The sequence below is a fragment of the Rhagoletis zephyria genome, unplaced genomic scaffold, assembly GCF_001687245.7.
Source record: "Rhagoletis zephyria isolate East Lansing unplaced genomic scaffold, Rhagoletis_zephyria_1.1 Rzeph_scaffold_03403, whole genome shotgun sequence".
NCBI classification, from domain to species: Eukaryota; Metazoa; Arthropoda; class Insecta; order Diptera; family Tephritidae; genus Rhagoletis; species Rhagoletis zephyria.
The window spans coordinates 16148-16447 of record NW_016160486.1 but is presented as its reverse complement, the minus strand read 5'-3'; positions in this window follow the sequence as shown (position 1 = coordinate 16447).

Genomic DNA, 300 nt, shown 5'->3' with positions numbered 1-300 from the left:
CAAATAGTCAAAAATAGCACCGGTAGTGCCTGCCGTAGTACTCCGGACGAGCAGCCAACAACCAGCAAATCGGCGGCCGTTGCAGGCAGCAACCCCGCCTCTAAGAAAAGAAAACCCTCGGGCGTGGTCATGAGACAGATGTACCAGAAGGCGCTGTATATAATTGTAATAAAATTGACAAAAATGCAGGGGCCGGTACGGTACATGAGCGTGACGAGGAAGACAAGGCAAAATACATGCAAATAGTGGAAGAGTACGAAAAGTTACAGACAGATCGTGCAGCCACAATCGAGGCCACCG